This window comes from Nyctibius grandis, chromosome 11 (assembly GCF_013368605.1).
Source record: "Nyctibius grandis isolate bNycGra1 chromosome 11, bNycGra1.pri, whole genome shotgun sequence".
Classification (NCBI taxonomy): domain Eukaryota; kingdom Metazoa; phylum Chordata; class Aves; order Nyctibiiformes; family Nyctibiidae; genus Nyctibius; species Nyctibius grandis.
This window is the reverse complement of record NC_090668.1, coordinates 8,843,168-8,857,585: the sequence shown is the minus strand read 5'-3', so window position 1 is coordinate 8,857,585 and position 14,418 is coordinate 8,843,168.

The window sequence follows — 14,418 nt, the reverse complement described above, 5'->3', positions numbered from 1 at the left end:
TTGCAGATGTATTCAGGCACTCAGTGATGTGGACAGACACTTGATAGAGGCTCTTTAAATGAGATTTTAAACAGCATCTAAATTATGTGACTTGCACTTATAGCTCAGGTGCTTTTACAGTCTGCACTAGCTAAGTCTATCTACATAGGCAGTTACTCACCTTCCTGAATTCAGCCCCTTAAGAGTTCAGCTCTCACTAAAATCTGTAGCAAACATACACTGGTATCAGTCACACGCCATGCCCCCAGGTACATCTAGTCAAATAGCCAGCTATCTCCAACCCCTTCCCCTGACTTCTAGCCTGAAATGCTAGAGGTTTGCTTTCTCAGATAACCAAAAAACGAGTCACATTGGAGGCCTGATGTGCATCCTGGATCTGTAGGATGGGGAATGAGGCAGTATACCATTTAAGATGGCTGTATTGAGGGCATGCTACCTGCCTTACAAAGAGGAAAGCAAAAGTGATCGCTGCTTTTTTCATGAGGCAGGTTGCATCCTGGGTCCACTCCGTGCTGCATGTCATTCTTAGTTTTCCGACACTCATTAAAACATTGAGATCTGTGCATGTGTCCCTCCTCTGTGAGGGTGGCATTATTTTGATACGTTGGAATCATTTTCCCTATACTCAACACAAGGGCACTACGATGATGCAAAATCCTGGTTGCTCTTACTAGCTCACAACAGATTGCAGTTAGCTTTGGGGAGCTTTCAGCTGAGCAAATGGAAATCTGCCTTACCAAAGTGCAATGCATAAACAGAGGGGAAAACGGGGGTGAATATAAAGTGTAAGATGATTTCATATTTTAAGTCGACACAAAAAGGCTGCTCCCACTTACAGCTAACGTGCTGAATTACTTCAAGAGACTGGGTTCTAGAAGGAGACAGGGCCATATCAGATTATTCCTGCAGTTTCTCAGATAAACTGGTAAAGCAAATACCAACTTCTGTTTTCTGGTTTTGGCAAATCCTCCGAGGCCATCATCTACCTCACAAAAAGGAGATATAACCATTGCAAACATATGCAACAGATGCTGCTCCACCATGTCCAATTCACAGGGTGTCAGTGATGTCTATTTTACTATCTCGTAGGCAAAGGGGCAGATGTCCCTTCTGAGATGTGACTAGGGCACAAAGATCTGTGGTTACCACTATGGCACAGATGACTCCACATTGTAGCTGCAAAGCTGCACTGCACAGCCTTCCCCTCCTCCTCCTCCCTCCCCTGTTCAACTCTATGTGTCAAATCAGTCTGTGCAACAGAAGTGCACAAGACTACATTATGTTAACAAGACTGTGGAAGGTAACTACAGTATCAAAATATTTACAGAATGGATTCCAGGTTCCTAAACCTGTGAACGAAGTGCAGTTATAAATGCTTTCCCCACATCTGTTATTCTTGGGCTGCAGTAGACAATGATAAAAAATTTCAGTTCAGGCAGGTAACAAGTCGATAAATCTCTTGCATTTTTAGTGAATCATTACCTTCAACAAGGGAAAACATCTGTTTTTTCCTTTCTACTTGCTCCCTACTCCCAAGCATGCATGATACACAAGCAACTAAAGTCATGTTTCCTACGGAAATATTGAGATATCTGCAAAGCTCACATGCCAGCCTCTGAGGGCAAAGGCTAGCACTGACAGTGGAAAGCACACTACAGAGCCTGCTCTGATGCTGCAGGAAAGAAACTTCTTCCTCTCTCTGTGGTTAAGAAATATTTAACCATTTCAATTTTATGAGTATAAAGTAACACTAAGTAAAATTCAAGTAGAACTGCTAGGGTAAATTCATATTAGGATAAAATTTAATTAAATACTTAAGGGATACAAAACATTTCTGGGCAAGCTGTGTTTCTAATTTGTACAATATCTCTAGTTTGGCACTGTTACATATTATTGAAGGAATGCTGAAATCATCCCTGAGGCAGAATGGTTACATTTAATAGTACTGTCTAGTACTGCTTGCTGTAATACTGCAACTGCCTCACTCTATAAAATGATCCTGGCAGCCTCAGCAGCAGTGAATGGAATAGCCCAGCACATTGTGTCACGCAGGTTGCAGTTCTCAGCTCTCTAAAAAATACCTGATAAAATATAACAATTAATCCTGTGATGTAGCTATTGCTTCAGCACCATGCCAGCCATTTTTAAGATTCCCTAAACACTTGCACAGAAAGAGACTTGATGTCTGGCAGGCCAGGGGTCTGATACTGTCATATCTTATGGCCTTAACTCAGCAACACCTTTAAGTGTCTTTTTAGCCACAAAACAGGGCTCTGCCTCATCACTTCATTGCACTTTCTCCTTGTCAGGAACACAATGATGCTAGTGCTCATAAGCAAGCTGTGGTAAGGCCTAATCCTGCCCCATGGACTTCAGCAGGACTTGTGCCATCAACTTCTATAGGTGCAAGATGGATCAGTAAAGGATAGATTTTTCACAGATAATGGCACAGATTATCAGGACTTGTGCCGATTTTCAAAATTGCAACAAGCATCTATTGGCCTTCTTAGGTGACAGGTACCTTTAGAAAACTGGTCCTTGCCCATTGAACTGTTTTTCCCTCCAAGAAAAAGGATGCCACCCGCTCTAGCCCTGATTTTACCTTTTCATTATTGCCACATTCACAACTCTCAACTGTGATGCTATTGCTGAGACATTCAATCCCAACGCTAGCTGCTGAATCTGGGCATAGAAAAAGAATCAATGACACACAGTGCTTTGTCACAGTGATAGAAAGGCAATGCAAAGAAATTGCAACAAGCAGGAAAGGGATCTAAAGGTGCCAATAGTTACTGAAACTCTGGGAGAAATACATTTAACAGTGGATATTTTTTTCTTGAGCATTATAACGTGTAGATCAATTGACTACACATTTAATCACATGGATGAGTTATCCCCAGATATTGAGTGCTGTACATTGTGGCACTTCAGTGTCATTCCTCAAAATGCAATAGTGAAGGATGACTCATTTTTGCCCTGACATGGAACATTCCTGCCAAATCCATCATTGTCTCATGTAGAGGTGGCTGCACCTAAAATTGTGCAAATAAACCTGTTGTCTTTATTTAGATACTTAGAAAAATCTGCAGTCTGGACTCCTATACAGAAATTCAGATCTCTGGCCAGTTTAGTGGCCACAGAAGAGATCATGCTTCTGGGCAATGGAAGAGTATTCCATCTCAAACCCAGAAGACAGAAATGGTTGGATGTATGCCACTGGAGAAACTTATTCATTGGACTCAGTAACAATTGGAGACCTTGTTATAGTTCTTTCTGGATAGAATTGTGGAAAAGTAAAAGCAACATTTATTAATGACATGATTATTCATAGACTTTATCCCTCGCTTCCTCCACCAATTCAGAATTGGCTGCTTCTAGGTCCCTCCACAAAGCTTCACAATAACATGAGCACCTTCTCTGCAACTTTGACATCTAGAACAACTCTCCTGTAGTTCTCCATCTTGCCACTTCTTCTGTCTTCAGACCTCATAAGAGTCCTCAGCTTGCTGCTTTGCTGGAACAGCTGAGTTTTTCCTCACTTGTTCTGCTAATCTTTCATATTTTGTTTCATGTAGGTCTAAGTATTTCATCTGTCTGTAAATATCCATGAATGTCTGCCACCATTTATAAAATAGTTTTATCTGAAGCTTGTTTTTTTTCCTTTTTAAACAGTATGTTTGATTTATGTAAAGTGGCCAATGAGTAATTGTACACTTTTTATTTGGAAGGCACAGTGAATGCAAGCCAACTACCACAGCTGGCTCAAGGCTTATCAGCATAAGCAAAATAAGTTGTGCTGCCCTGAGGATGAAGTACCCAGGTTACACCCAGAGCTGGCTTTTTCTGCCACAGGAAAGTGAACAGGATCCAGAAAAGGCTCACGTGCCCTGTTTTCCTGAAGTAGCTGCTGTTTCATACATTCTCATCCCCTATTCCTGGCAGCAGCAGCTGCCAGTCTGGTTTTCAGGGCTCTGCCAGGGCCCATTCTGCCATCCCTATTGCTGCCTCCTTTGCCTGTACCTAGATCTAGCCCTGACAAGCACCAAGTGATCAGCCTTGTTCTAAAGTAAAGGAAAATCCCAACCTCACCTTGGCCTATGCTTTTTACCTTCATATCACTAGAAATTATTTATATGTCAATAATCTTGCCCGCAAGGTTGAAATGGAAAGTTATGTGCATCTTTATATACAGTATGTGCCAGTTCCCATCTTGTCTGGATTTTAACTCTTAATGAAATCTACAGCATTATGTTAAAAGAAACCACCTCTGCCCAAATTGCAAAGGTCACTACTACTAATTGCTTCTCTCTGGTAAATAAATTAGGTAGGCATGTACATGTACACACATGTTCACACAGACACCTACTCCATTCAAAAGGGAACGTACTTGTTCTGTGCTTTATTTGAATGATCAAATTGTTGCAAGGGCACTTGAAAAAAATACAAACTATAAAGCCAGATATGCACAATGCAGGGTGTAGAATGATTATGTAAGGAGCTAAGTAAACACCAAGTTCCCATTAGGATACATGCCCCAGTGAAGTCTAAGCTCATGCTTCATGATTAAGAAAGGTTTACTGTACTTTAAAAATCCCACAACACACTCCCTGAGCACAAGGCTGGAATGATATAAGAGACCTTGTACTGCTCCCCTGCTGTGGGATACCTTTTTTTCTTAGCCATTGACTATGAAACACATAATAGTTCACATTCATACACCATATATTCCAGCAAGGAAAGCATCAGGAGTTTATCCATACAGAAGTTGTAGAGCTGATGCTTTTGCTGTGCTCTCATTCCCCCTTCTTGCAAGATGAGGAGGGAGAGCATGTAATACAGTGAAGACTAACCCATTCTTGAAGGAATGCAAGTCTGCACTGAAACAGTAATTTTTTCCCTTGAGGTGATAAATACAATCAAAGAAGAACAAACTGTTTTGCAGAATTCATTACAACTGTGGAAAGAAATCCACGGGTCTGTTTTGCAGAGCTGGGACAAGCTGTCTCAGGTCCAGCCTTGCAAAATGCTGGGTCAGCTCTGGAAAGGAAGGGGTGGCTTGGCAGGAATAGTAAAGCTGGTTAGGGAGTAAGGGAAAACTGCCAAATCCACAAGTCCTGATTACAATTAGCAGATTTAATATACTCTTCTATTATGCGACCTTTAAAATGGAAAAGAAAAGATTAGAGAATGTTTAGCTCTGTTCTAATGCATGTAGCTACAGCCACGTACATTAGCTGCCCCAGGGCACCCCACTTCATTTGCATTGCACAGGCAGCAGAAAAGGGATGGAAATGGTTCCTTTCAGGGACTAATGTCCATTTGTGTTTGATGTGCAGCAAGGGGTTGGCTTCCTATAGAAATACAAGGGACATGCTTGAAAGAGATGATGGGAAAAGGAGCAATGCCAGCCATCCTTGGTTTCCCACCACCCAGCAGGAGGTAGGGCAGCTGAGAATGAGTGAGGCCAACCCTGAACACTGAAATGTCCCAAAAAAACCCAAAAAGTACAAAGGTGTCTCACATCTGAGCATAAAATTAACAGAGTCAGGGCTCTTATATTTATGTTCCCTCCAGACCTCAGGCGTGCCAAAAGTAGTAGAGTTCTCATTAATAACTGCTGTTATCATTTTAAAAAGGCTGTAAATTATTATTGTCTTAATACATCAACAAGAGACCACAACAGTTAAGAGATTTATCAATGAAGTCACAGAAAAGGCAGCCTACTTTCGAAACAGCCTAAGGTAAGGATACGTAGGAAACAAAATTAAGGATGCACTGATTTTTTTTTATAAAATTATTCCATGTAATTTATAATATATAGTAATTATGTGCTGTCAGTGATTTCATATGAAGAGTGGGAATTTTTCATTTTACTGAGGAAAGAACTAATTTGGTATTCCCATGGGTGAAAAGCTGATTATGTATGAACTTGATAATCAGAAATGATTAATTACTTGGTTGAGAACGTTAGTCTTATAAACCTGGTTGGGTATGCACAAACAACAAGATGTGCTCTGATTAGAGGAGAAAGCAGCAATAACTGCACTAGCGCAAATACATATAAAATGCCTCTGCAAAAAAGAATATCACAAGATCTGGACATAATTAAAGAAGTTAAATACAGGCCATCCCAATATGCACAAAGATCATGCATACAGGTAGAGGTTGCTTGCTCAGCACTGATAGACAAGGACTCCATTTGCACATTTACCCTTAAGATATATTGTGCAAAAATTATGTATAATTATACTCTCCCACTTAATGTCAGGAGTGGCTCTTTTCTTCCCACATAGTCCTTGTACAAGCTGACCTACGTCATCAGGTTTTTATAATATTGTATTCTTCACCTATTTGGATAGAGTTGGATAAACTCACATTATCATAGAAGACAAACTACAAAGAACCTACTGCCCTCTTTATGGTAACTCCTTTTGTCCCCCCCAAGTTACTGATTGTGTAGTTCTGTGCAGCCACTTTGTTTATGAAGCAAAATTCCATCCACATGTTGGGATCTCTTTCAGAGCTCCTCAGCCTATTCAAAGCATTGGCACCAGCAATAAGGAATAACTTCCCTTATTTTCCACCTCGCTTGTCCCTCAGGCATTAGATGAGTATTTGTCAGCAATACAGTAAGATACTGTTGAACAAATACACTAGCATATTTCTACCACATGATAACCTATGTTTGTATGCAGGTATACTGCTTAACAAAAAGAAAAAGAAAGAGAACTTTCCCACTTCTCCTGTTTGAGGAAGCCTCAGGATTTAGTTCACATACTAAAAAAAACAAGTGACACAAGAGGGAATCCAAATTTTCTTTCTTGGAAGAAATCCAAGCAGATTCTCATAGGGTATGGGAAAAGCGATTTTAAAAGGCCAGCAACCTGGTACAGCAGAAGTAAGCGCTCAGCAGGGCTTCCCTCCTGCTGCAGAAAAAGCCAGAATTGCAAGCCTTTGCAGAACACACAAGCCCACCTGCCCATGCTCACAGCTCCACACTCAAGTTACACCCACTTACAGCACCCACTCAAATTGCTGGGCATCAAGTAAGGCACGAGGATGAGGGAAAGAAGCAGGAACAAGGAAGGGAGAAATGGACTAAGGAATGACTGTAGGCAGCTTCCCATCAGCCAAGATGACTGATGTCTTCCTGTGCTCTGCCCTACCACGTGCCTTACCTTAGAGGTAACCATCCCAAGACACAGTTCCGTTTTCCTGTGATTTCATTCCTTGGCTCTCCAGTGGAGATCAATAATTGCAGCAGTGCTGGCTGCATGCAGAAGCCTGGGGCCATGCCATGGAAATCCCTGTGTGGCCATAAAGAGAACACAGCAATTGAATGGGAGGCACAGGAGGGAACAAAGCTTATCTAATACTTCAGCCCCACAAACCCAAAGTAGTGCTAAATTAGCACATGGCCCCAAAGCTTATATTCTGGGATTTTTTTTTCTTGAGTGAAAATTTTGGAAGTAAATATTGATTTTGAAGTTATACTGTTTGTACACATGAAGTTTACCCTGTGGGCCCAGATGTTAGTGCTTTATTAAACACACACATTAGAGGAGACTCACAATAAAGAATAGTGTGACTGCTGCCAATTTTTCTTTGGCAAACTTCCAGCAGGAAATAATCCTGTGTCAACTATAGCTCTCTCCTTCGGTACCGTACAGACTCAGACAATGCATCTGTTGGATTCATTTAAATATGTCCAAGTCTGTGTTCCATTGTTTTAAAGCATCAAAGACTTTTGCTGTTATAAATCACAACAAATAATCAGTAATTCTGAACAATAAAACCACATGATAAAAATGAGGTGCAGCTGTTACCAGTCATTGAAGGAGATTGTAAAAGAGAAAGGAAACAGAGTTACGTACATTATAGTACGTTATCTAAATTATTTGTTTGAGGACAAGGTGCTAACAACATCTCTCAATTCAAAGGTGATGATTTTTCTGTAATATTGAATCACCATAGTTAAAGAAAGACAGTAAAAGTGACTCTATATTCCAGCAACAAACAATGTATTGTAACATCTGGGGAGCCAAGGAAACAGTAAGGTATTTCCTAAAATACCTGGCATTGCTCCAGTGCTTTATCAGCATCATTAGAATACAGGCAATTGAAAAAAACACCATTATTGCTGCATGATATGAATTTCAGACAAAGCAAAAAGTTCAACATAATTCCAGACAAGTCACATCTGATTTGGATCGCTCTATATAGTACCCAAGCAGTTTAGAATACTAAATCCTGTCTTCAAAACTGTAATACAATATATCCATATGTACTTTGTGCAGCAAACTTTATGTTTTGTCTTTAGATATGGACAAGAGAAAATTAAATAAAGGGCCAAACTTTTAAAAACAAATGTTAATTTAGTAGGTGCTTTTAAAAACAACCAGGAAAAGTGCGTATGTTTATACTCAGGAGTGTCTGGAACCCAAAGACTCTGTATTACTTACTGTTCACATTGAGAATTATCACTTAGCTGGACAAACACGGGTTGGTGGACAACAGTCGTCATGTTTACTTTCTGATTCTTCCCACAGCAGTTTTGAAAACCTGGAAGTGTTCATCAGACCAGAATGTTGTTCAGTTGCAAGCATTAATGTTAAAATATGTTTGTCAGAAGCCACAGGGGACTTGTAATCAAAAGGCCACTTGGGTTGCCTTCCAAGGGACAGCATTACAGAAAACACTGCTGTTTGGAAGTTAGAATTTTTTCCGATGATACAAATACCATGCCTGAGGGCAGCCAGACTCGTGATTGACTAGGGGATCAATTTATGACTCTTCCACTCTGGATACTACGTGGGATACAATTGAGAAGGATGCCACTCTTGTTCTTAGTCTCCTGGCCTCCCACATTGCCAAATCTGTATCCCATTAACTTCACTGGGACCGACATTTTCAGTGGGAACCAGATCTGAATTACAATCCTATCCTTCATTCTCTTTGAGCTCTTGAAACCACTGTTCCCCTTAAGATTAGGTACCAAAACATCTCCTTTTTTTTCCTGCAGTCTTGGTCTTGAGTATTCCTTGCCAAAAAGGTTAACTCTGTAAACTCTTTCTCTCATTTAGAAATGGCTGATTTTCTGCAGATGTAACAACTACTACACAAGAGAAATACAATCTCAAAGAGAGATTGTATTTTAGACTGTAATGTAACTACAGAGCTAACAAAGAATTTTATAAGATCATCTGATCCTGCATTGACAGACATCAGTCAGTGCCTTGTCTTTTCATCATGACTAAAATTAGCAGAGTTAGGGAAAATCAATCAGGTCATGACAAGATCACTACAACACTGCGCATGACCTTGAGTACTGATAAGCCTGCTAGTGTAGGATGAGAGGCAGATGATCCCTTCAGTTACCTAATTTCTTTGTTAAGGGTAGCAGTCCAAAGAGATTTTTTTCTAATAAATTAATTTCCCGAAGTTACTGTGCAAATCTGAAGAGTAAGATTCAGCAATGCTATAATACCTCTTTAGAATAGCTTATTTCCTTACAGAATTGGATCTCTGTATGTTAAGTGGGACCAGTGAGAAATTTACTGGAAGGTCCAATTATTACAAGAATGAAAAAGTTGATGCAAAATAAGAACACGGTTGTAGCACAGTAGTGCTGTGCTTTTTGTGTAGTGCAGTGGTATGGAGTAGATAAGGAAGATGAGTGTAGTCTAAACAAAAGACACAGGAGCAGTGTTTACACAAGGCAAGAGTAAAATTGTTACCCAGAATTCCACTTTCCCCTCACATACCTAGGATCTTCACTGAATGTGTTTAACACAAGATGTGGCAGCATATGCTCTTTTACACCTGCTGGTGGATACCTTGCATATACAAGTGGGGTGAATAATGGGGAAGAAAATCAGAACCCCCCTTCCTCTATGCCTTTTCTACCTGTAGCACAAGGGCTTTTTGCTGCCACTGCTTCTCAGCTCAGTGAGGTCTTGGGGTGCTGGCCAAAGAAGGTGGGGAGAAGGTGGTGACTCTGATAAAGTCAAATGGCAGCAATGTGACCCAAGGTAGCAGAGACACTTAAGTAGTCTTTGTAAAGCCCATGAACTGCCCACAATACCAGTCACTACGGTATCAAAAAGACACTCTTTGTGTATTCTTCAAACTAGCAGAGGTAACCTCTGCAGTTTAAAATAACCTGTGAATACTCCTGCAGGAGGGTCTTAAAAATAAACAACAATCAGAACAAACTGAAGAAATAGCCCAATGTCAAGAAACTCAGTAGAGAGTGGCTCAAAGAAGAAAAAGCCCATGTACAAATACCAATCAGAACATAACCAGCTCAGCATCAGAATAGCAGAAATTACCTAGAGGACTAATTTGATTCACAAATGAAAGCTAAAAAGCCAATACAGAGGGCTGCATCAGATTTTAAAAGGCATACATAAAGTTGTAATGATCCAGAGGAAAGTGCAGGAATCCTAAAGAAACCAGTAATATTTTCAGGAACACCTAAATAGGTTTTAGTCAAGCAGAGGGAAGAAAAAAAAGTTGATTCTTCCAATTATAAAGTTATAATTTCAACAAATATCACGTCAGAATCATGATCCATTTTGTTTACCATGACCAGAGAACAGTACAATACGAAGTCATCTGAATTAGCACCACAAATCTGGACTGGGTCCTCAAAGGGACTTCCTAGTAACGCTGGTGGAACACCAGAACCAGCTACATAGCAATGCTGTAGCATCTCCTGGCCTGATGATTTTAACAAAGAGTTAAGCAAACAACAATCCTGGAGGACCTACATACCTCGCAGTTGTACAGAAAGTCGGTTTATTGGATTTCTCTTCAGCTTTACATTTTCCTGACTGTACAACTCATTATCACTCTGCACATTACAAGGAACACCTCAGACAGCTCTGAATGCATTTACTTGGTCTCCTTCATATCTCTTTCAAACTTTCCTTTCCTACAGCACTTTAAAGTAACAGACAATAGCTTAGGCTGCTGATGCATGGAAACAGAAGTATGTGATGCTGGACACTAATATCTTACTCACACTCTCTATCTCATTCGACCTGCTGTTACTTAGAGCATAGTTAAATAGTAAGCTCTTCAAAGTAAGGAGTGAGCTTCTATTCCATGTTCACTTAATGCCTAGCAGAATTAGATCTTCTTCTACAATAATAACACAAACAAGAGCAAGATTATTAGAACAATAAGAAATATGTAAGTACTATAACAGTTTGAAAAATTTTGTATCTTCACCTGTATCTGCCAGGGAGCAGCAAGGGCTGTCTGCTTGCTATAAAATAAAAAATTCGGAACTACATACAATAACATAGCCAGCAAAGCAGAAACCACCCTTTGGTACTCATGCAAGGGTAAAAGACAGGTAGTGGGATAGCAGAGAGGTTTAACCAAGAACCCAGCTCATTAGAGATGTTCACATCAATACAGCCAATCCAGCATGCAGCCAGGAAATCAGTCCAGAAATCAGGACAATACCTAGTGAAGGCAATCAGAGTCATACACAGTCTAGTGGTCTATACAGCAGCTCCAGAGCTTGCAGAATTCAGTCTGCAAAGCAGAATCTAAATCAGCAAAGCCACTAACTAAAGACAAGTAGTCCTACACCCTAGCTCACACAATAAGTAACTGCCCTGGGCTGAGCTTATATGGAGCTCCTGGGCCCATGAGCAGAGGGTGTGGATGGAGGGCCCAGGTGAGGTTGGTCAGGGCAATTAAGGGCTATTAGTGCACTCAGAACCATTACAATATTACTGCCTGCTAATACTAAAGTAATAATGACAGTGGTGACTTTTGCCTAACATTACTCATCAAGGATATGTTTGACTCATTATAAATGCCATTTTTATAACTATGTGTCTTAAATTTATCTTTCAAAGCCTTCTAATGTAGTTATTAAAGTAGTCTGGTCACACATACACAGAGATTCTAGTTTACGTGCTTGGGTATGATTTATGCTGCATTTTAATGGACCCGAGACAGTTCTGAGATAATGTTCTGAGACAGTGATTTAAAAGGTATTTGAAATGACAGATGAGAAAACTGTTTATAGCATACTTCATTGAAGGCCCCTGTACACACACTTGACTAAGTTCTAGTTCACTCAAAATGTCAATAAATATGCCAGTATTGCTGTCATCCACAGGCTATTTTAAGTGTGAGAGTCCTAAAATAATTTCAATACAAGGATTAACAGAGGGCTATGAACAAGTAAGACAGCATTTATGGATAGTTTGTGTAGATGTTTCATGCCTCTGTTTTAGGGGATTGCTTAATATCTGCCTCCTGCGCTGAAAAAAAGCCACATGTCCCCAGCCTTGCTGTCCCACTTGGCAAACCACTAGAGAATGTCCCTGATGTTCACACACCAGTCCTATTTCACTTTGTAGAAGCACATAAGGTTGTTGTAGTTCTTGCTCTGACAAAGCACACTTACCCTTAAAGCTCTGGGGTTTAGTCATTAGGAGATGGAAAGATAAAGTGTTATAACAGCTGGGATGGAAGGGAAACGTAACCTCAGAAGTGAAGTCAGATGCCTGATAGAATGTCTTAATTTTAAAATGCTCTCTGAATACAAATAAAGTCTAGAAATGCTATATTCTTTTTTAAAATAAGTTATTTTTCCACTCAATCACAACAAACCATAAACATTACCTGTCACAGCTGCTAACTGCAAACGGAGTCTGATTTAATGTCAGAAGATTATTATGCATCCAGATACTAATGTCTCAAACTCTGCAGCTAAGACTGGTAGATTCAGTTTAACAATAGAGGAAACCAGTGGCAGACTGAATAGAAAAGAAACAAAAGGCTAAAACTTGTGTAGAAATGCTAAAGAAGTTTTGGATTATGCAAGTACATTGATGTAAGTGCCTTCAGGTTCATCTATACTGTGACTTTTTTCAAGGGAAATGCACCTATCTGCAAATTTTGATAAGTTGAAATAATGTAAAGGAAGCAGGAAGTTATAATTCTGTTCTCTATATCCACTGTACTGCAGCAAAAATATGGATATTTCTCATGACTGAAATAACAAAAGCTGGATCCTCAAATGACAGGTTGACAGGATACCTCATTTATTATTGTAATAGTATTATCATGGATTGTAACTGTAGAACCCAAGTGTGTGCTCAAGACCCCCTTGTATTTAGTACTATGTAAAGAGAGGAGAGAAAAACAAAAGCTGGTTTGTGCTCCAAAGCAAGTCACTAGCTGGGTACAAAGGAAGGTGGTAAATACGTCCAGACACACAGACATATTGGGAGTAGCAAGACACAGAAATGATACCGGGCGGGCTGATCTCGCCATTGCACTCCATATTGTAGTAAAATTCTGTTCTTTAGGTTTGGGGAGTATTTCTGCTGACATCATGATAGTGAGATTTCAAAGGAGCTGTTTGGAGGGTAATGTGGTACAGAGGTTTAAACGGCCTTCCTGTGAACTCAGAGGAAACAGGAGAACACAGAAATGACAAGAGCAATAGAGACTGGAATTGTGGCCTTGCATGTTATTATGTGAGAGAGCACATAGGCTAGGAGGTTTAAAGGTAAAGCTTCTAAGGCAGGAAAAGCTAATGCAATGAAGTATAGTGAGGGAGCAGAGGAAGTTTCTTTTGAAGCAGTATTGCAGCCAGAAAATAGGATAATACTGCACAAAGAGAAGAATGAAGTGATCTTTACCTATTTCGTAAGGAGGGAGTTTAAGTTGCACGTCAAACAGGGAAAGCCACATTGTTGGAAGCTTATCATTATGGTGAGCAAAAGGCCAGGAAAAAGAAAAAGCTGCTCTTTATGCAAAACATTATGGCTGTTCACAGGTAACTTACATCTGAAGAACTGCCTCTAAAACACAAGAAATACTTTAGTTATTGATTATTTTAATAACAGACGTCAGAGTATCTCTTTAGGAACTAATATGGTAACAATAACTCATTTGCAAAACGGGTATGTTGTCAACTATTTGCAAGTTATAAGTAAACCCTGTGTAGTGTCTATTTTAGCAGGGCAGACACTTCTTGTTCCTTTGCTGAAGCTGACACAGCTCAGAGTGACTATTATGAATGTTAACATTGTAATGCTTTTAATTTTGTAGTGTGGGTGTATAAGATAACCTCGTTATTTTTCATAACTACAGATTGTATTAAACAGGCCCACCAAGAAGTGTGTTGATACAAGTGTAACTATGTTGGACTGTGTCACAGTGCAATGGTACCTGAGTTCAGTGTCTTAATTTGTTGGAGCAAAATTACTCTTAAGGGCAAAACCAGCTGTGGAGTGGTGCAGCTCTTTAATCTGGTTACAAGTAAAAATATTTACTAACGGCCATACTTCAGCTAAATCAGATTCAATTATTTTAATCATACAATTTTTAATTGTCACGGTTTTACTGACAGAGGCCCCAGTATATATGAAACTCATTCAT